The sequence below is a fragment of the Stigmatopora argus genome, chromosome 6, assembly GCF_051989625.1.
Source record: "Stigmatopora argus isolate UIUO_Sarg chromosome 6, RoL_Sarg_1.0, whole genome shotgun sequence".
Taxonomy (NCBI): domain Eukaryota; kingdom Metazoa; phylum Chordata; class Actinopteri; order Syngnathiformes; family Syngnathidae; genus Stigmatopora; species Stigmatopora argus.
In genome coordinates this window covers 17,847,678-17,864,188 of record NC_135392.1, presented here as the reverse complement: position 1 = coordinate 17,864,188, position 16,511 = coordinate 17,847,678, and the positions used below count along the sequence as shown (strand labels likewise).

The 16,511-nt window shown below is 46.9% G+C and overlaps 42 non-coding genes across 42 annotated transcripts; all 42 read right to left on the bottom strand.

Annotated features, from left to right (window-relative positions):
- Positions 1-106: 106 nt before the first annotated feature.
- On the bottom strand, positions 107-189 carry trnal-uag (transfer RNA leucine (anticodon UAG)). The gene has a single exon. It is a non-coding gene; the product is annotated as a tRNA-Leu (tRNA).
- A 317-nt stretch (positions 190-506) lies between these two features.
- trnal-cag (transfer RNA leucine (anticodon CAG)) lies at positions 507-589 on the bottom strand. The gene has a single exon. It is a non-coding gene; the product is annotated as a tRNA-Leu (tRNA).
- Positions 590-706: 117 nt separating this feature from the next.
- Positions 707-789, bottom strand: trnal-cag (transfer RNA leucine (anticodon CAG)). Its single transcript has one exon. It is a non-coding gene; the product is annotated as a tRNA-Leu (tRNA).
- Positions 790-840: 51 nt separating this feature from the next.
- On the bottom strand, positions 841-923 carry trnal-cag (transfer RNA leucine (anticodon CAG)). Its single transcript has one exon. It is a non-coding gene; the product is annotated as a tRNA-Leu (tRNA).
- Positions 924-1,040: 117 nt separating this feature from the next.
- On the bottom strand, positions 1,041-1,123 carry trnal-uag (transfer RNA leucine (anticodon UAG)). The gene has a single exon. It is a non-coding gene; the product is annotated as a tRNA-Leu (tRNA).
- Positions 1,124-1,440: 317 nt separating this feature from the next.
- Positions 1,441-1,523, bottom strand: trnal-aag (transfer RNA leucine (anticodon AAG)). Its single transcript has one exon. It is a non-coding gene; the product is annotated as a tRNA-Leu (tRNA).
- Positions 1,524-1,640: 117 nt separating this feature from the next.
- Positions 1,641-1,723, bottom strand: trnal-aag (transfer RNA leucine (anticodon AAG)). The gene has a single exon. It is a non-coding gene; the product is annotated as a tRNA-Leu (tRNA).
- An 809-nt stretch (positions 1,724-2,532) lies between these two features.
- Positions 2,533-2,615, bottom strand: trnal-cag (transfer RNA leucine (anticodon CAG)). The gene has a single exon. It is a non-coding gene; the product is annotated as a tRNA-Leu (tRNA).
- A 117-nt stretch (positions 2,616-2,732) lies between these two features.
- On the bottom strand, positions 2,733-2,815 carry trnal-cag (transfer RNA leucine (anticodon CAG)). Its single transcript has one exon. It is a non-coding gene; the product is annotated as a tRNA-Leu (tRNA).
- Positions 2,816-3,067: 252 nt separating this feature from the next.
- trnal-cag (transfer RNA leucine (anticodon CAG)) lies at positions 3,068-3,150 on the bottom strand. Its single transcript has one exon. It is a non-coding gene; the product is annotated as a tRNA-Leu (tRNA).
- Positions 3,151-3,870: 720 nt separating this feature from the next.
- On the bottom strand, positions 3,871-3,953 carry trnal-uag (transfer RNA leucine (anticodon UAG)). Its single transcript has one exon. It is a non-coding gene; the product is annotated as a tRNA-Leu (tRNA).
- Positions 3,954-4,470: 517 nt separating this feature from the next.
- On the bottom strand, positions 4,471-4,553 carry trnal-aag (transfer RNA leucine (anticodon AAG)). Its single transcript has one exon. It is a non-coding gene; the product is annotated as a tRNA-Leu (tRNA).
- An 809-nt stretch (positions 4,554-5,362) lies between these two features.
- On the bottom strand, positions 5,363-5,445 carry trnal-aag (transfer RNA leucine (anticodon AAG)). The gene has a single exon. It is a non-coding gene; the product is annotated as a tRNA-Leu (tRNA).
- A 135-nt stretch (positions 5,446-5,580) lies between these two features.
- trnal-uag (transfer RNA leucine (anticodon UAG)) lies at positions 5,581-5,663 on the bottom strand. The gene has a single exon. It is a non-coding gene; the product is annotated as a tRNA-Leu (tRNA).
- A 317-nt stretch (positions 5,664-5,980) lies between these two features.
- On the bottom strand, positions 5,981-6,063 carry trnal-cag (transfer RNA leucine (anticodon CAG)). Its single transcript has one exon. It is a non-coding gene; the product is annotated as a tRNA-Leu (tRNA).
- Positions 6,064-6,180: 117 nt separating this feature from the next.
- trnal-cag (transfer RNA leucine (anticodon CAG)) lies at positions 6,181-6,263 on the bottom strand. Its single transcript has one exon. It is a non-coding gene; the product is annotated as a tRNA-Leu (tRNA).
- A 251-nt stretch (positions 6,264-6,514) lies between these two features.
- Positions 6,515-6,597, bottom strand: trnal-aag (transfer RNA leucine (anticodon AAG)). The gene has a single exon. It is a non-coding gene; the product is annotated as a tRNA-Leu (tRNA).
- Positions 6,598-6,714: 117 nt separating this feature from the next.
- On the bottom strand, positions 6,715-6,797 carry trnal-aag (transfer RNA leucine (anticodon AAG)). The gene has a single exon. It is a non-coding gene; the product is annotated as a tRNA-Leu (tRNA).
- A 408-nt stretch (positions 6,798-7,205) lies between these two features.
- On the bottom strand, positions 7,206-7,288 carry trnal-uag (transfer RNA leucine (anticodon UAG)). The gene has a single exon. It is a non-coding gene; the product is annotated as a tRNA-Leu (tRNA).
- A 317-nt stretch (positions 7,289-7,605) lies between these two features.
- On the bottom strand, positions 7,606-7,688 carry trnal-cag (transfer RNA leucine (anticodon CAG)). The gene has a single exon. It is a non-coding gene; the product is annotated as a tRNA-Leu (tRNA).
- Positions 7,689-7,939: 251 nt separating this feature from the next.
- Positions 7,940-8,022, bottom strand: trnal-uag (transfer RNA leucine (anticodon UAG)). Its single transcript has one exon. It is a non-coding gene; the product is annotated as a tRNA-Leu (tRNA).
- Positions 8,023-8,539: 517 nt separating this feature from the next.
- On the bottom strand, positions 8,540-8,622 carry trnal-uag (transfer RNA leucine (anticodon UAG)). Its single transcript has one exon. It is a non-coding gene; the product is annotated as a tRNA-Leu (tRNA).
- A 117-nt stretch (positions 8,623-8,739) lies between these two features.
- Positions 8,740-8,822, bottom strand: trnal-aag (transfer RNA leucine (anticodon AAG)). The gene has a single exon. It is a non-coding gene; the product is annotated as a tRNA-Leu (tRNA).
- A 409-nt stretch (positions 8,823-9,231) lies between these two features.
- trnal-aag (transfer RNA leucine (anticodon AAG)) lies at positions 9,232-9,314 on the bottom strand. Its single transcript has one exon. It is a non-coding gene; the product is annotated as a tRNA-Leu (tRNA).
- Positions 9,315-9,431: 117 nt separating this feature from the next.
- trnal-aag (transfer RNA leucine (anticodon AAG)) lies at positions 9,432-9,514 on the bottom strand. The gene has a single exon. It is a non-coding gene; the product is annotated as a tRNA-Leu (tRNA).
- A 409-nt stretch (positions 9,515-9,923) lies between these two features.
- On the bottom strand, positions 9,924-10,006 carry trnal-aag (transfer RNA leucine (anticodon AAG)). The gene has a single exon. It is a non-coding gene; the product is annotated as a tRNA-Leu (tRNA).
- A 117-nt stretch (positions 10,007-10,123) lies between these two features.
- trnal-aag (transfer RNA leucine (anticodon AAG)) lies at positions 10,124-10,206 on the bottom strand. Its single transcript has one exon. It is a non-coding gene; the product is annotated as a tRNA-Leu (tRNA).
- Positions 10,207-10,669: 463 nt separating this feature from the next.
- trnal-cag (transfer RNA leucine (anticodon CAG)) lies at positions 10,670-10,752 on the bottom strand. The gene has a single exon. It is a non-coding gene; the product is annotated as a tRNA-Leu (tRNA).
- Positions 10,753-10,869: 117 nt separating this feature from the next.
- trnal-cag (transfer RNA leucine (anticodon CAG)) lies at positions 10,870-10,952 on the bottom strand. Its single transcript has one exon. It is a non-coding gene; the product is annotated as a tRNA-Leu (tRNA).
- A 251-nt stretch (positions 10,953-11,203) lies between these two features.
- trnal-uag (transfer RNA leucine (anticodon UAG)) lies at positions 11,204-11,286 on the bottom strand. Its single transcript has one exon. It is a non-coding gene; the product is annotated as a tRNA-Leu (tRNA).
- Positions 11,287-12,221: 935 nt separating this feature from the next.
- trnal-uag (transfer RNA leucine (anticodon UAG)) lies at positions 12,222-12,304 on the bottom strand. The gene has a single exon. It is a non-coding gene; the product is annotated as a tRNA-Leu (tRNA).
- Positions 12,305-12,621: 317 nt separating this feature from the next.
- trnal-cag (transfer RNA leucine (anticodon CAG)) lies at positions 12,622-12,704 on the bottom strand. The gene has a single exon. It is a non-coding gene; the product is annotated as a tRNA-Leu (tRNA).
- Positions 12,705-12,821: 117 nt separating this feature from the next.
- On the bottom strand, positions 12,822-12,904 carry trnal-cag (transfer RNA leucine (anticodon CAG)). The gene has a single exon. It is a non-coding gene; the product is annotated as a tRNA-Leu (tRNA).
- Positions 12,905-13,021: 117 nt separating this feature from the next.
- On the bottom strand, positions 13,022-13,104 carry trnal-cag (transfer RNA leucine (anticodon CAG)). The gene has a single exon. It is a non-coding gene; the product is annotated as a tRNA-Leu (tRNA).
- A 251-nt stretch (positions 13,105-13,355) lies between these two features.
- Positions 13,356-13,438, bottom strand: trnal-aag (transfer RNA leucine (anticodon AAG)). Its single transcript has one exon. It is a non-coding gene; the product is annotated as a tRNA-Leu (tRNA).
- Positions 13,439-14,245: 807 nt separating this feature from the next.
- Positions 14,246-14,328, bottom strand: trnal-uag (transfer RNA leucine (anticodon UAG)). The gene has a single exon. It is a non-coding gene; the product is annotated as a tRNA-Leu (tRNA).
- A 117-nt stretch (positions 14,329-14,445) lies between these two features.
- trnal-cag (transfer RNA leucine (anticodon CAG)) lies at positions 14,446-14,528 on the bottom strand. The gene has a single exon. It is a non-coding gene; the product is annotated as a tRNA-Leu (tRNA).
- A 317-nt stretch (positions 14,529-14,845) lies between these two features.
- On the bottom strand, positions 14,846-14,928 carry trnal-cag (transfer RNA leucine (anticodon CAG)). The gene has a single exon. It is a non-coding gene; the product is annotated as a tRNA-Leu (tRNA).
- A 451-nt stretch (positions 14,929-15,379) lies between these two features.
- On the bottom strand, positions 15,380-15,462 carry trnal-aag (transfer RNA leucine (anticodon AAG)). Its single transcript has one exon. It is a non-coding gene; the product is annotated as a tRNA-Leu (tRNA).
- Positions 15,463-15,579: 117 nt separating this feature from the next.
- Positions 15,580-15,662, bottom strand: trnal-cag (transfer RNA leucine (anticodon CAG)). The gene has a single exon. It is a non-coding gene; the product is annotated as a tRNA-Leu (tRNA).
- A 117-nt stretch (positions 15,663-15,779) lies between these two features.
- On the bottom strand, positions 15,780-15,862 carry trnal-uag (transfer RNA leucine (anticodon UAG)). Its single transcript has one exon. It is a non-coding gene; the product is annotated as a tRNA-Leu (tRNA).
- A 517-nt stretch (positions 15,863-16,379) lies between these two features.
- trnal-uag (transfer RNA leucine (anticodon UAG)) lies at positions 16,380-16,462 on the bottom strand. The gene has a single exon. It is a non-coding gene; the product is annotated as a tRNA-Leu (tRNA).
- Positions 16,463-16,511: the final 49 nt, after the last annotated feature.

Here is a 16,511-nt window from a genome sequence, read left to right as displayed (position 1 = left end):
TACATGCGGTAACTTTGGCTAAAAGCACAAGTTTTTAGCGGAACACAAGTTTGATAAAGTACCCAATTTTTAAGAGTAGATAACCTTTTTGTCATCTAAAGCATTCTGTCAGAAGTGGGATTTGAACCCACGCCTCCAGTGGAGACTGCGACCTAAACGCAGCGCCTTAGACCGCTCGGCCATTCTGACTCCTGCTCTCATTTTTGGGCTAACTTCCCGTAAACGAACTGGTTTTTAGCAGAACTCAAGGTTGACAAAGTACCCAATTTTTCAGAGTAGATCACCTTTTTGTAATCTAAAACAGGCTGTCAGAAATGGGATTTTAACCCACGCCTCCAGTGGACACTGCAACCTGAACTCAGCGCCTTAGACCGCTCGGCCTTTCTGACTCGGACTCTCGTTTTTGGGCTTACTTCCCGTAAACGAACTGGTTTTTAGCAGAACTCAAGGTTGACAAAGTACCCAATGTTTCAGAGTAGATCACCTTTTTGTAATCTAAAACAGGCTGTCAGAAGTGGGATTTGAACCCACGCCTCCAGTGGAGACTGCGACCTGAACGCAGCGCCTTAGACCGCTCGGCCATTCTGACTCCCTCTTGCATACATGCGGTAACTTTGGCTAAAAGCACAAGTTTTTAGCGGAACACAAGTTTGATAAAGTACCCAATTTTTAAGAGTAGATAACCTTTTTGTCATCTAAAACATTCTGTCAGAAGTGGGATTTGAACCCACGCCTCCAGTGGAGACTGCGACCTGAATGCAGCGCCTTAGACCGCTCGGCCATTCTGACTCCTGCTCTCATTTTTGGGCTAAGATCACCTTTTTGTCATCTAAAACATTCTGTCAGAAGTGGGATTTGAACCCACGCCTCCAGTGGAGACTGCGACCTGAACGCAGGGCCTTAGACCGCTCGGCCATTCTGACTCCTGCTCTCATTTTTGGGCTAACTTCCCGTAAACGAACTGGTTTTTAGCAGAACTCAAGGTTGACAAAGTACCCACAGTTTCAGAGTAGAACACCTTTTTGTAATCTAGAACAGGCTGTCAGAAGTGGGATTTGAACCCACGCCTCCAGTGGAGACTGAGACCTAAACGCAGCGCCTTAGACCACTCGGGCATTCTGACTCCCTCTTGCATACATGCGGTAACTTTGGCTAAAAGCACAAGTTTTTAGCGGAACACAAGTTTGATAAAGTACCCAATTTTTAAGAGTAGATCACCTTTTTGTCATCTAAAGCATTCTGTCAGAAGTGAGATTTGAACCCAAGCCTCCAGTGGAGACTGCGACCTGAGCGCAGCGCCTTGGACCGCTCGGCCATTCTGACTCCTGCTCTCATTTTTGTGCTAATTTCCCGTAAACGAACTGGTTTTTAGCAGAACTCAAGGATGACAAAGTACCCAATGTTTCAGAGTAGATCACCTTTTTGTCATCTAAAACAGGCTGTCAGAAGTGGGATTTGAACCCACGCCTCCAATGGAGACTGCGACCTTAACGCAGCGCCTTAGACCGCTCGGCCATTCTGACTCCCGCTTGCCGATGTGCGGTAACTTTGGCTAAAAGCACAAGTTTTTAGCGGAACACAAGTTTGATAAAGTACCCAATTTTTAAGAGTAGATCACCTTTTTGTCATCTAAATCATTCTGTCAGAAGTGGGATTTGAACCCACGCCTCCAGTGGAGACTGCGACCTTAACGCAGCGCCTTAGACCGCTCGGCCATTCTGACTCCCACTTGCACACTTGGGGTAACTTTGGCTAAACGCACAAGTTTTTAGTGGAACACAAGACTGTCAGAAGAGGGGATTCGGACCTAGGCCTATAGTTGAGACTGCGAACTTAACGCAGCACCTTAGACCACTCGGCTATTCTGACTCCCACTTGTACACTCGGGGTAACTTTGGCTAAACGCACAAGTTTTTAGTGGAACACAAGACTGTCAGAAGAGGGGATTCGGACCTAGGCCTATAGTTGAGACTGCGACCTTAACGCAGCACCTTAGACCACTCGGCCATTCTGACTCCAACTCTCGTTTTTGGGCTAACTTCCCGTAAACGAACTGGTTTTTAGCAGAACTCAAGGTTGACAAAGTACCCAATTTTTCAGAGTAGATCACCTTTTTGTAATCTAAAACAGGCTGTCAGAAATGGGATTTTAACCCATGCCTCCAGTGGACACTGCAACCTGAACTCAGCGCCTTAGACCGCTCGGCCATTCTGACTCGGACTCTCGTTTTTGGGCTAACTTCCCGTAAACGAACTGGTTTTTAGCAGAACTCAAGGTTGACAAAGTACCCAATTTTTCAGAGTAGATCACCTTTTTGTAATCTAAAACAGGCTGTCAGAAATGGGATTTTAACCCACGCCTCCAGTGGACACTGCAACCTGAACTCAGCGCCTTAGACCGCTCGGCCATTCTGACTCGGACTCTCGTTTTTGGGCTTACTTCCCGTAAACGAACTGGTTTTTAGCAGAACTCAAGGTTGACAAAGTACCCAATGTTTCAGAGTAGATCACCTTTTTGTAATCTAAAACAGGCTGTCAGAAGTGGGATTTGAACCCACGCCTCCAGTGGAGACTGCGACCTGAACGCAGCGCCTTAGACCGCTCGGCCATTCTGACTCCCTCTTGCATACATGCGGTAACTTTGGCTAAAAGCACAAGTTTTTAGCGGAACACAAGTTTGATAAAGTACCCAATTTTTAAGAGTAGATAACCTTTTTGTCATCTAAAACATTCTGTCAGAAGTGGGATTTGAACCCACGCCTCCAGTGGAGACTGCGACCTGAACGCAGCGCCTTAGACCGCTCGGCCATTCTGACTCCTGCTCTCATTTTTTGGGCTAAGATCACCTTTTTGTCATCTAAAACATTCTGTCAGAAGTGGGATTTGAACCCAAGCCTCCAGTGGAGACTGCGACCTGAACGCAGGGCCTTAGACCGCTCGGCCATTCTGACTCCTGCTCTCATTTTTGGGCTAACTTCCCGTAAACGAACTGGTTTTTAGCAGAACTCAAGGTTGACAAAGTACCCACAGTTTCAGAGTAGAACACCTTTTTGTAATCTAGAACAGGCTGTCAGAAGTGGGATTTGAACCCACGCCTCCAGTGGAGACTGCGACCTGAACGCAGCGCCTTGGACCGCTCGGCCATTCTGACTCCTGCTCTCACTTTCGGGCTAACTTCCCGTAAACGAACTGGTTTTTAGCAGAACTCAAGGATGACAAAGTACCCAATGTTTCAGAGTAGATCACCTTTTTGTCATCTAAAGCATTCTGTCAGAAGTGAGATTTGAACCCAAGCCTCCAGTGGAGACTGCGACCTGAACGCAGCGCCTTGGACCGCTCGGCCATTCTGACTCCTGCTCTCACTTTCGGGCTAACTTCCCGTAAACGAACTGGTTTTTAGCAGAACTCAAGGATGACAAAGTACCCAATGTTTCAGAGTAGATCACCTTTTTGTAATCTAGAACAGGCTGTCAGAAACGGGATTTTAACCCACGCCTCCAGTGGACACTGCAACCTGAACTCAGCGCCTTAGACCGCTCGGCCATTTTAACTCGGACTCTCGTTTTTGGGCTAACTTCCCGTAAACGAACTGGTTTTTAGCAGAACTCAAGGTTGACAAAGTACCCAAAGTTTCAGAGTAGATCACCTTTTTGTAATCTAGAACAGGCTGTCAGAAGTGGGATTTGAACCCACGCCTCCAGTGGACACTGCAACCTGAACTCAGCGCCTTAGACCACTCGGCCATTTTGACTCGGACTCTCGTTGATTTTGGGCTAACTTCCCGTAAACGAACTGGTTTTTAGCAGAACTCAAGGTTGACAAAGTACCCAAAGTTTCAGAGTAGATCACCTTTTTGTAATCTAGAACAGGCTGTCAGAAGTGGGATTTGAACCCACGCCTCCAGTGGAGACTGCGACCTAAACGCAGCCCCTTAGACCACTCGGGCATTCTGACTCCCTCTTGCATACATGCGGTAACTTTGGCTAAAAGCACAAGTTTTTAGCGGAACACAAGTTTGACAAAGTACCCAATTTTTAAGAGTAGATCACCTTTTTGTCATCTAAAACATTCTGTCAGAAGTGAGATTTGATCCCAAGCCTCCAGTGGAGACTGCTACCTAAACGCAGCGCCTTGGACCGCTCGGCCATTCTGACTCCTGCTCTCATTTTTGGGATAACTTCCCGTAAACGAACTGGTTTTTAGCAGAACTCAAGGATGACAAAGTACCCAATGTTTCAGAGTAGATCACCTTTTTGTCATCTAAAACAGGCTGTCAGAAATGGGATTTTAACCCACGCCTCCAGTGGAGACTGCGACCTGAACGCAGCGCCTTAGACCGCTCGGCCATTCTGACTCCCTCTTGCCTACTTGCGGTAACTTTGGCTAAAAGCACAAGTTTTTAGCGGAACACAAGTTTGATAAAGTACCCAATTTTTAATAGTAGATCACCTTTTTGTCATCTAAATCATCCTGTCAGAAGTGGGATTTGAACCCACGCCTCCAGTGGAGACTGCGACCTTAACACAGCGCCTTAGACCGCTCGGCCATTCTGACTCCCACTTGCACATTTGGGGTAACTTTGGCTAAACGCACAAGTTTTTAGTGGAACACAAGACTGTCAGAAGAGGGGATTCGGACCTAGGCCTATAGTTGAGACTGCGACCTTAACGCAGCACCTTAGACCACTCGGCCATTCTGACTCCCACTTGTACACTCGGGGTAACTTTGGATAAACGCACAAGTTTTAAGAGAAACACAAGACTGTCAGAAAAGGGGATTCGGACCTAGGCCTACAGTTGAGACTGCGACCTTAACGCAGCACCTTAGACCACTCGGCCATTCTGACTCCAATTCTCGTTTTTGGGCTAACTTTCTGTAAACGAACTGGTTTTTAGCAGAACTCAAGGTTGACAAAGTACCCAATTTTTCAGAGTAGATCACCTTTTTGTAATCTAAAACATTCTGTCAGAAGTGGGATTTGAACCCACGCCTCCAGTGGAGACTGCGACCTGAACGCAGCGCCTTAGACCGCTTGGCCATTTTGACTCGGACTCTCGTTTTTGGGCTAACTTCCCGTAAACGAACTGGTTTTTAGCAGAACGCAAGGTTGAAAAAGTACCCAATGTTCTAGAGTAGATCACCTTTTTGTCATCTAAAACAGCCTGTCAGAAGTGGGATTTGAACCCATGCCTCCAGTGGAGACCAAGACCTTAACGCAGCACCTTAGACCACTAAGCCATTCAGACTCCGACTCTCGTTTTTGGGCTAACTTCCCGTCAACGAACTGGTTTTTAGCAGAACTCAAGGTTGACAAAGGACCCAATGTTTCAGCGTAGATCACCTTTTTGTAATCTAAAAATGGGTGTCAGAAGTGGGATTTGAACCTATGCCTCCAATGGAGGCTGCGACCTTAACGCAGCACCTTAGACCGCTCGGCCATTCTGACTCCCACTTGCATACTTGCGGTAACTTTGGCTAAACGCACAAGTTTTTAGCGGAACACAAGTTTTTAGCGGAAGACAAGTTTGACAAAGTACCCAATGTTTAAGAGTAGATCACCTTTTTGTAATCTAAAACAGGCTGTCAGAAGTGGGATTTGAACCCACGCCTCCAGTGGAGACTGCGACCTAAACGCAGCGCCTTAGACCGCTCGGCCATTCTGACTCCCTCTTGCATACTTGCGGTAACTTTCGCTAAACGCACAAGTTTTTAGCGGAACACAAGTTTGACAAAGTACCCAATGTTTAAGAGTAGATCACCTTTTTGTCATCTAAAACAGCCTGTCAGGAGAGGGATTCGGAACCATGCCTCCAGTAGAGACTGCGACCTTAACGCAGCATCTCAGACCGCTTGGCCATTCTGACCCCAACTCTCGTTTTTGGGCTAACTTCCCGTAAACGAACTGGTTTTTAGCAGAACTCAAGGATGACAAAGTACCTAATGTTTCAGAGTAGATCACCTTTTTGTAATCTAAAACAGTCTGTCAGAAGTGGGATTTGAACCCACGCCTCCAGTGGAGACTGCGACCTGAACGCAGCGCCTTAGACCGCTCGGCCATTCTGACTTCCTCTTGCATACATGCGGTAACTTTGGCTAAAAGCACAAGTTTTTAGCGGAACACAAGTTTGATAAAGTACCCAATTTTTAAGAGTAGATAACCTTTTTGTCATCTAAAACATTCTGTCAGAAGTGGGATTTGAACCCACGCCTCCAGTGGAGACTGCGACCTGAACGCAGCGCCTTAGACCGCTCGGCCATTCTGACTCCTGCCCTCATTTTTGGGCTAAGATCACCTTTTTGTCATCTAAAACATTCTGTCAGAAGTGAGATTTGAACCCAAGCCTCCAGTGGAGACTGCGACCTGAACGCAGCGCCTTTGACCGCTCGGCCATTCTGACTCCTGCTCTCATTTTTGGGCTAACTTCCCGTAAACGAACTGGTTTTTAGCAGAACTCAAGGATGACAAAGTACCCAATGTTTCAGAGTAGATCACCTTTTTGTCATCTAAAACAGGCTGTCAGAAGTGGGATTGGAACCCACGCGTCCAATGGAGACTGCGACCTTAACGCAGCGCCTTAGACCGCTCGGCCATTCTGACTCCCTCTTGCCTACTTGCGGTAACTTTGGCTAAAAGCACAAGTTTTTAGCGGAACACAAGTTTGATAAAGTACCCAATTTTTAAGAGTAGATCACCTTTTTGTCATCTAAATCATTCTGTCAGAAGTGGGATTTGAACCCACGCCTCCAGTGGAGACTGCGACCTTAACGGAGCGCCTTAGACCGCTCGGCCATTCTGACTCCCACTTGCACACTTGGGGTAACTTTGGCTAAACGCACAAGTTTTTAGTGGAACACAAGACTGTCAGAAGAGGGGATTCGGACCTAGGCCTATAGTTGAGACTGCGAACTTAACGCAGCACCTTAGACCACTCGGCTATTCTGACTCCACTTGTACACTCGGGGTAACTTTGGCTAAACGCACAAGTTTTTAGTGGAACACAAGACTGTCAGAAGAGGGGATTCGGACCTAGACCTATAGTTGAGACTGCGACCTTAACGCAGCACCTTAGACCGCTCGGCCATTCTGACTCCTGCTCTCATTTTTGGGCTAACTTCCCGTAAACGAACTGGTTTTTAGCAGAACTCAAGGTTGACAAAGTACCCAAAGTTTCAGAGTAGATCACCTTTTTGTAATCTAGAACAGGCTGTCAGAAGTGGGATTTGAACCCACGCCTCCAGTGGAGACTGCGACCTAAACGCAGCGCCTTAGACCGCTCGGCCATTCTGACTCCCTCTTGCATACTTGCGGTAACTTTCGCTAAATGCACAAGTTTTTAGCGGAACACAAGTTTGACAAAGTACCCAATGTTTAAGAGTAGATCACCTTTTTGTCATCTAAAACAGCCTGTCAGGAGAGGGATTCGGAACCATGCCTCCAGTAGAGACTGCGACCTTAACGCAGCATCTCAGACCGCTTGGCCATTCTGACTCCAACTCTCGTTTTTGGGCTAACTTCCCGTAAACGAACTGGTTTTTAGCAGAACTCAAGGATGACAAAGTACCTAATGTTTCAGAGTAGATCACCTTTTTGTAATCTAAAACAGGCTGTCAGAAGTGGGATTTGAACCCACGCCTCCAGTGGAGACTGCGACCTGAACGCAGCGCCTTAGACCGCTCGGCCATTCTGACTCCTGCCCTCATTTTTGGGCTAAGATCACCTTTTTGTCATCTAAAACATTCTGTCAGAAGTGAGATTTGAACCCAAGCCTCCAGTGGAGACTGCGACCTGAACGCAGCGCCTTTGACCGCTCGGCCATTCTGACTCCTGCTCTCATTTTTGGGCTAACTTCCCGTAAACGAACTGGTTTTTAGCAGAACTCAAGGATGACAAAGTACCCAATGTTTCAGAGTAGATTACCTTTTTGTCATCTAAAACAGGCTGTCAGAAGTGGGATTTGAACCCACGCCTCCAGTGGAGACTGCGACCTAAACGCAGCGCCTTAGACCACTCGGCCATTCTGACTCCCTCTTGCATACTTGCGGTAACTTTGGCTAAAAGCATAAGTTTTTAGCGGAACACAAGTTTGATAAAGTACCCAATTTTTAAGAGTAGATCACCTTTTTGTCATCTAAAACATTCTGTCAGAAGTGGGATTTGAACCCACGCCTCCAGTGGAGACTGCGACCTGAACGCAGTGCCTTAGACCGCTCGGTCATTCTGACTCCTGCTCTCATTTTAGGGCTAACTTCCCGTAAACGAACTGGTTTTTAGCAGAACTCAAGGTTGAATAAGTACCCAACGTTTCAGAGTAGATCACCTTTTTGTAATCTAGAACAGGCTGTCAGAAACGGGATTTTAACCCACGCCTCCAGTGGACACTGCAACCTGAACTCAGCGCCTTAGACCGCTCGGCCATTTTGACTCGGACTCTCGTTTTTGGGCTAACTTCCCGTAAACGAACTGGTTTTTAGCAGAACTCAAGGTTGACAAAGTACCCAAAGTTTCAGAGTAGATCACCTTTTTGTAATCTAAAACAGGCTGTCAGAAGTGGGATTTGAACCCACGCCTCCAGTGGAGACTGCGACCTAAACGCAGCCCCTTAGACCACTCGGGCATTCTGACTCCCTCTTGCATACATGCGGTAACTTTGGCTAAAAGCACAAGTTTTTAGCGGAACACAAGTTTGACAAAGTACCCAATTTTTAAGAGTAGATCACCTTTTTGTCATCTAAAACATTCTGTCAGAAGTGAGATTTGAACCCACGCCTCCAGTGGATACTGCGACCTTAACGCAGCGCCTTAGACCGCTCGGCCATTCTGACTCCCACTTGCACATTTGGGGTAACTTTGGCTAAACGCACAAGTTTTTAGTGGAACACAAGACTGTCAGAAGAGGGGATTCGGACCTAGGCCTATAGTTGAGACTGCGACCTTAACGCAGCACCTTAGACCACTCGGCCATTCTGACTCCCATTTGTACACTCGGGGTAACTTTGGATAAACGCACAAGTTTTAAGAGAAACACAAGACTGTCAGAAAAGGGGATTCGGACCTACGCCTACAGTTGAGACTGCGACCTTAACGCAGCACCTTAGACCACTCGGCCATTCTGACTCCAATTCTCGTTTTTGGGCTAACTTCCCGTAAACGAACTGGTTTTTAGCAGAACTCAAGGATGACAAAGTACCCAATGTTTCAGAGTAGATCACCTTTTTGTCATCTAAAACAGGCTGTCAGAAGTGGGATTTGAACCCACGCGTCCAATGGAGACTGCGACCTTAACGCAGCGCCTTAGACCGCTCGGCCATTCTGACTCCCTCTTGCCTACTTGCGGTAACTTTGGCTAAAAGCACAAGTTTTTAGCGGAACACAAGTTTGATAAAGTACCCAATTTTTAAGAGTAGATCACCTTTTTGTCATCTAAATCATTCTGTCAGAAGTGGGATTTGAACCCACGCCTCCAGTGGAGACTGCGACCTTAACGCAGCGCCTTAGACCGCTCGGCCATTCTGACTCCCACTTGCACACTTGGGGTAACTTTGGCTAAACGCACAAGTTTTTAGTGGAACACAAGACTGTCAGAAGAGGGGATTCGGACCTAGGCCTATAGTTGAGACTGCGAACTTAACGCAGCACCTTAGACCACTCGGCTATTCTGACTCCCACTTGTACACTCGGGGTAACTTTGGCTAAACGCACAAGTTTTTAGTGGAACACAAGACTGTCAGAAGAGGGGATTCGGACCTAGACCTATAGTTGAGACTGCGACCTTAACGCAGCACCTTAGACCACTCGGCCATTCTGACTCCAACTCTCATTTTTGGGCTAACTTCCCGTAAACGAACTGGTTTTTAGCAGAACTCAAGGATGACAAAGTACCCAATGTTTCAGAGTAGATCACCTTTTTGTCATCTAAAACAGGCTGTCAGAAGTGGGATTTGAACCCACGCGTCCAATGGAGACTGCGACCTTAACGCAGCGCCTTAGACCGCTCGGCCATTCTGACTCCCTCTTGCCTACTTGCGGTAACTTTGGCTAAAAGCACAAGTTTTTAGCGGAACACAAGTTTGATAAAGTACCCAATTTTTAAGAGTAGATCACCTTTTTGTCATCTAAATCATTCTGTCAGAAGTGGGATTTGAACCCACGCCTCCAGTGGAGACTGCGACCTTAACGCAGCGCCTTAGACCGCTCGGCCATTCTGACTCCCACTTGCACACTTGGGGTAACTTTGGCTAAACGCACAAGTTTTTAGTGGAACACAAGACTGTCAGAAGAGGGGATTCGGACCTAGGCCTATAGTTGAGACTGCGACCTAAACGCAGCGCCTTAGACCGCTCGGCCATTCTGACTCCCTCTTGCATACTTGCGGTAACTTTCGCTAAACGCACAAGTTTTTAGCGGAACACAAGTTTGACAAAGTACCCAATGTTTAAGAGTAGATCACCTTTTTGTCATCTAAAACAGCCTGTCAGGAGAGGGATTCGGAACCATGCCTCCAGTAGAGACTGCGACCTTAACGCAGCATCTCAGACCGCTTGGCCATTCTGACTCCAACTCTCGTTTTTGGGCTAACTTCCCGTAAACGAACTGGTTTTTAGCAGAACTCAAGGATGACAAAGTACCTAATGTTTCAGAGTAGATCACCTTTTTGTAATCTAAAACAGGCTGTCAGAAGTGGGATTTGAACCCACGCCTCCAGTGGAGACTGCGACCTGAACGCAGCGCCTTAGACCGCTCGGCCATTCTGACTCCCTCTTGCATACATGCGGTAACTTTGGCTAAAAGCACAAGTTTTTAGCGGAACACAAGTTTGATAAAGTACCCAATTTTTAAGAGTAGATAACCTTTTTGTCATCTAAAACATTCTGTCAGAAGTGGGATTTGAACCCACGCCTCCAGTGGAGACTGCGACCTGAACGCAGCGCCTTAGACCGCTCGGCCATTCTGACTCCTGCCCTCATTTTTGGGCTAAGATCACCTTTTTGTCATCTAAAACATTCTGTCAGAAGTGAGATTTGAACCCAAGCCTCCAGTGGAGACTGCGAACTGAACGCAGCGCCTTTGACCGCTCGGCCATTCTGACTCCTGCTCTCATTTTTGGGCTAACTTCCCGTAAACGAACTGGTTTTTAGCAGAACTCAAGGATGACAAAGTACCCAATGTTTCAGAGTAGATCACCTTTTTGTCATCTAAAACAGGCTGTCAGAAGTGGGATTTGAACCCACGCCTCCAGTGGAGACTGCGACCTAAACGCAGCGCCTTAGACCACTCGGCCATTCTGACTCCCTCTTGCATACTTGCGGTAACTTTGGCTAAAAGCATAAGTTTTTAGCGGAACACAAGTTTGATAAAGTACCCAATTTTTAAGAGTAGATCACCTTTTTGTCATCTAAAACATTCTGTCAGAAGTGGGATTTGAACCCACGCCTCCAGTGGAGACTGCGACCTGAACGCAGTCCCTTAGACCGCTCGGTCATTCTGACTCCTGCTCTCATTTTAGGGCTAACTTCCCGTAAACGAACTGGTTTTTAGCAGAACTCAAGGTTGAATAAGTACCCAACGTTTCAGAGTAGATCACCTTTTTGTAATCTAGAACAGGCTGTCAGAAACGGGATTTTAACCCACACCTCCAGTGGACACTGCAACCTGAACTCAGCGCCTTAGACCGCTCGGCCATTTTGACTCGGACTCTCGTTTTTGGGCTAACTTCCCGTAAACGAACTGGTTTTTAGCAGAACTCAAGGTTGACAAAGTACCCAAAGTTTCAGAGTAGATCACCTTTTTGTAATCTAAAACAGGCTGTCAGAAGTGGGATTTGAACCCACGCCTCCAGTGGAGACCAAGACCTTAACGCAGCACCTTAGACCATTAAGCCATTCAGACTCCGACTCTCGTTTTTGGGCTAACTTCCCGTCAACGAACTGGTTTTTAGCAGAACTCAAGGTTGACAAAGGACCCAATGTTTCAGCGTAGATCACCTTTTTGTAATCTAAAAATGGGTGTCAGAAGTGGGATTTGAACCTATGCCTCCAATGGAGGCTGCGACCTTAACGCAGCACCTTAGGCCGCTCGGCCATTCTGACTCCCACTTGCGTACTTGCGGTAACTTTGGCTAAACGCACAAGTTTTTAGCGGAACACAAGTTTTTAGCGGAAGACAAGTTTGACAAAGTACCCAATGTTTAAGAGTAGATCACCTTTTTGTAATCTAAAACAGGCTGTCAGAAGTGGGATTTGAACCCACGCCTCCAGTGGAGACTGCGACCTATACGCAGCGCCTTAGACCGCTCGGCCATTCTGACTCCCTCTTGCATACTTGCGGTAACTTTCGCTAAACGCACAAGTTTTTAGCGGAACACAAGTTTGACAAAGTACCCAATGTTTAAGAGTAGATCACCTTTTTGTCATCTAAAACAGCCTGTCAGGAGAGGGATTCGGAACCATGCCTCCAGTAGAGACTGCGACCTTAACGCAGCATCTCAGACCGCTTGGCCATTCTGACTCCAACTCTCGTTTTTGGGCTAACTTCCCGTAAACGAACTGGTTTTTAGCAGAACTCAAGGATGACAAAGTACCTAATGTTTCAGAGTAGATCACCTTTTTGTAATCTAAAACAGGCTGTCAGAAGTGGGATTTGAACCCACGCCTCCAGTGGAGACTGCGACCTGAACGCAGCGCCTTTGACCGCTCGGCCATTCTGACTCCTGCTCTCATTTTTGGGCTAACTTCCCGTAAACGAACTGGTTTTTAGCAGAACTCAAGTTTGGTAAAGTACCCAATGTTTCAGAGTAGATCACCTTTTTGTAATCTAAAACAGGCTGTCAGAAGTGGGATTTGAACCCACGCCTCCAGTGGAGACTGCGACCTGAACGCAGCGCCTTAGACCGCTCGGCCATTCTGACTCCCTCTTGCATACATGCGGTAACTTTGGCTAAAAGCACAAGTTTTTAGCGGAACACAAGTTTGATAAAGTACCCAATTTTTAAGAGTAGATAACCTTTTTGTCATCTAAAACATTCTGTCAGAAGTGGGATTTGAACCCACGCCTCCAGTGGAGACTGCGACCTGAACGCAGCGCCTTAGACCGCTCGGCCATTCTGACTCCTGCCCTCATTTTTGGGCTAAGATCACCTTTTTGTCATCTAAAACATTCTGTCAGAAGTGAGATTTGAACCCAAGCCTCCAGTGGAGACTGCGACCTGAACGCAGCGCCTTTGACCGCTCGGCCATTCTGACTCCTGCTCTCATTTTTGGGCTAACTTCCCGTAAACGAACTGGTTTTTAGCAGAACTCAAGGTTGACAAAGTACCCAATTTTTCAGAGGAGATCACCTTTTTGTAATCTAAAACAGGCTGTCAGAAGTGGGATTTGAACCCACGCCTCCAGTGGAGACTGCGACCTTAACGCAGCGCCTTAGACCGCTCGGCCATTCTGACTCCCTCTTGCATACTTGCGGTAACTTTCGCTAAACGCACAAGTTTTTAGCGGAACACAAGTTTGACAAAGTACCCAATGTTTAAGAGTAGATCACCTTTTTGTCATCTAAAACAGCCTGTCAGGAGAGGGATTCGGAACCATGCCTCCAGTAGAGACTGCGACCTTAACGCAGCATCTCAGACCGCTCGGCCATTCTGACTCCCACTTGCACACTTGGGGTAACTTTGGCTAAACGCACAAGTTTTTAGTGGAACACAAGACTGTCAGAAGAGGGGATTCGGACCTAGGCCTATAGTTGAGACTGCGAACTTAACGCAGCACCTTAGACCACTCGGCTATTCTGACTCCACTTGTACACTCGGGGTAACTTTGGCTAAACGCACAAGTTTTTATCGGAACACAAGACTGTCAGAAGAGGGGATTCGGACCTAGACCTATAGTTGAGACTGCGACCTTAACGCAGCACCTTAGACCGCTCGGCCATTCTGACTCCTGCTCTCATTTTTGGGCTAACTTCCCGTAAACGAACTGGTTTTTAGCAGAACTCAAGGTTGACAAAGTACCCAATTTTTCAGAGGAGATCACCTTTTTGTAATCTAAAACAGGCTGTCAGAAGTGGGATTTGAACCCACGCCTCCAGTGGACACTGCAACCTGAACTCAGCGCCTTAGACCGCTCGGCCATTCTGACTCGGACTCTCGTTTTTGGGCTAACTTCCCGTAAACTAACTGGTTTTTAGCAGAACTCAAGGTTGACAAAGTACCCAATGTTTCAGAGTAGATACCTTTTTGTAATCTAAAACAGGCTGTCAGAAGTGGGATTTGAACCCACGCCTCCAGTGGAGACTGCGACCTAAACGCAGCGCCTTAGACCACTCGGCCATTCTGACTCCCTCTTGCATACATGCGGTAACTTTGGCTAAAAGCACAAGTTTTTAGCGGAACACACGTTTGATAAAGTACCCAATTTTTAAGAGTAGATAACCTTTTTGTCATCTAAAGCATTCTGTCAGAAGTGGGATTTGAACCCACGCCTCCAGTGGAGACTGCGACCTGAACGCAGCGCCTTAGACCGCTCGGCCATTCTGACTCCTGCTCTCATTTTTGGGCTAACTTCCCGTAAACGAACTGGTTTTTAGCAGAACTCAAGGTTGACAAAGTACCCAATTTTTCAGAGTAGATCACCTTTTTGTAATCTAAAACAGGCTGTCAGAAATGGGATTTTAACCCACGCCTCCAGTGGACACTGCAACCTGAACTCAGCGCCTTAGACCGCTCGGCCATTCTGACTCGGACTCTCGTTTTTGGGCTAACTTCCCGTAAACGAACTGGTTTTTAGCAGAACTCAAGGTTGACAAAGTACCCAATGTTTCAGAGTAGATCACCTTTTTGTAATCTAAAACAGGCTGTCAGAAGTGGGATTTGAACCCACGCCTCCAGTGGAGACTGCGACCTGAACGCAGCGCCTTAGACCGCTCGGCCATTCTGACTCCCTCTTGCATACATGCGGTAACTTTGGCTAAAAGCACAAGTTTTTAGCGGAACACAAGTTTGATAAAGTACCCAATTTTTAAGAGTAGATAACCTTTTTGTCATCTAAAACATTCTGTCAGAAGTGGGACTTGAACCCACGCCTCCAGTGGAGACTGCGACCTGAACGCAGCGTCTTAGACCGCTCGGCCATTCTGACTCCTGCCCTCATTTTTGGGCTAAGATCACCTTTTTGTCATCTAAAACATTCTGTCAGAAGTGAGATTTGAACCCAAGCCTCCAGTGGAGACTGCGACCTGAACGCAGCGCCTTTGACCGCTCGGCCATTCTGACTCCTGCTCTCATTTTTGGGCTAACTTCCCGTAAACGAACTGGTTTTTAGCAGAACTCAAGGATGACAAAGTACCCAATGTTTCAGAGTAGATCACCTTTTTGTCATCTAAAACAGGCTGTCAGAAGTGGGATTTGAACCCACGCCTCCAATGGAGACTGCAACCTTAACGCAGCGCCTTAGACCGCTCGGCCATTCTGACTCCCGCTTGCCGATGTGCGGTAACTTTGGCTAAAAGCACAAGTTTTTAGCGGAACACAAGTTTGATAAAGTACCCAATTTTTAAGAGTAGATAACCTTTTTGTCATCTAAAACATTCTGTCAGAAGTGGGATTTGAACCCACGCCTCCAGTGGAGACTGCGACCTGAACGCAGCACCTTAGACCACTCGGCCATTCTGACTCCAATTCTCGTTTTTGGGCTAACTTCCCGTAAACGAACTGGTTTTTAGCAGAACTCAAGGTTGACAAAGTACCCAATGTTTCAGAGTAGATCACCTTTTTGTAATCTAAAACAGGCTGTCAGAAGTGGGATTTGAACCCACGCCTCCAGTGGAGACTGCGACCTAAACGCAGCGCCTTAGACCACTCGGCCATTCTGACTCCCTCTTGCATACTTGCGGTAACTTTGGCTAAAAGCATAAGTTTTTAGCGGAACACAAGTTTGATAAAGTACCCAATTTTTAAGAGTAGATCACCTTTTTGTCATCTAAAACATTCTGTCAGAAGTGGGATTTGAACCCACGCCTCCAGTGGAGACTGCGACCTGAACGCAGTGCCTTAGACCGCTCGGTCATTCTGACTCCTGCTCTCATTTAAGGGCTAACTTCCCGTAAACGAACTGGTTTTTAGCAGAACTCAAGGTTGAATAAGTACCCAACGTTTCAGAGTAGATCACCTTTTTGTAATCTAGAACAGGCTGTCAGAAACGGGATTTTAACCCACGCCTCCAGTGGACACTGCAACCTGAACTCAGCGTCTTAGACCGCTCGGCCATTTTGACTCGGACTCTCGTTTTTGGGCTAACTTCCCGTAAACGAACTGGTTTTTAGCAGAACTCAAGGTTGACAAAGTACCCAAAGTTTCAGAGTAGATCACCTTTTTGTAATCTAGAACAGGCTGTCAGAAGTGGGATTTGAACCCACGCCTCCAGTGGAGACTGCGACCTAAACGCAGCGCCTTAGACCACCCGGCCATTCTGACTCCCTCTTGCATACATGCGGTAACTTTGGCTAAAAGCACAAGTTTTTAG